A 1,028-nucleotide genomic window follows, 5' to 3' on the forward strand; every position below is an offset into this window, starting at 1 on the left:
AATAATAATAATAATAATAATAATAATAATAATAATAATAATAATAATAATAATCACAACATCATTTTGTAAACAGCAAAGAAGACCTGCTACAGTATGCTGCTAGTGAAGAAGGATTTAACACAAATGGACTTGAGAAGAGTGCTCATGAATTCAGATCAAGAACAGCCAACGAGAGTGAAGAAACCCTACTCCGTATGGAATTACATGGTCAGTTCCACCGTAAAACCAACAAATTAAAAGACCAAGAAGCATCATGGAGGTGGCCCAACAAGGATGACCTAAAAAAGAATACTGAAAGCCTAATCATCGCAGCCCAAGACCAGGCATTGAATACCAACTCAGTGAAAAGGAATATATACCACACATGTGCATCGGACCTCTTCAGAGACACGACAAAGTAGCCCAAAACCTCCACTGGCTACTATGCCGTAAGTATGGTATGAGGTTACGGGTGATTGGTACCAAAATACACTGGAAAATGTGATGGACGAAAGGGGAAGGCAAAAATTCTCTGGGACTTTGATTTTCAGACAAAGTGTTAGAGCACCGAAGGACGGATATAGTAACGTTTAGGAGGGACAAACAAGAGTGCCTAACAAGAGGGGCAAACAAGAGTGTCAGGAGATCAACACATCATCATGAAAGGAAGAGAAAAGGTTGATAAATATGGATACCTGAGAATTGAGATCGCTAAGGTGTGGCAGCTACGTGAGTCGAACTTAAAGGTTATCCTTATGGTCATCGGAGTATTGGGTTCAATACCACCCAATCTGAAAAAGCATCTGAAAACCTTAGAAATACCCTACACCCTAGATGTATTGCAAATATTGACATTACTTGGAACTGCACGCATATTGCGTAAATCACTGTCTGTCTGAGGTCCTTGTTGTGACTTGACAAAAAGTACAAGCCCCTGTAGACACAATATCTTCAATCAACACCCACACGATATTGTATACAGCACTACATCTATAGTGATAATAATGATAGTAGTAGTAGTAGTAGTAGTAGTAGTAGTAGTAGTA

The 1,028-nt window shown here is 39.0% G+C and overlaps 1 protein-coding gene across 1 annotated transcript in view; it reads right to left on the minus strand.

The window, feature by feature from the left end:
* LOC106880085 (uncharacterized) overlaps nt 1-1,028 on the minus strand; it is a 12,243-nt gene that overhangs the window by 10,132 nt on the left and 1,083 nt on the right. The window lies entirely within an intron of this gene.

Source organism: Octopus bimaculoides, unplaced genomic scaffold (genome assembly GCF_001194135.2).
Source record: "Octopus bimaculoides isolate UCB-OBI-ISO-001 unplaced genomic scaffold, ASM119413v2 Scaffold_114754, whole genome shotgun sequence".
NCBI lineage: Eukaryota > Metazoa > Mollusca > Cephalopoda > Octopoda > Octopodidae > Octopus > Octopus bimaculoides.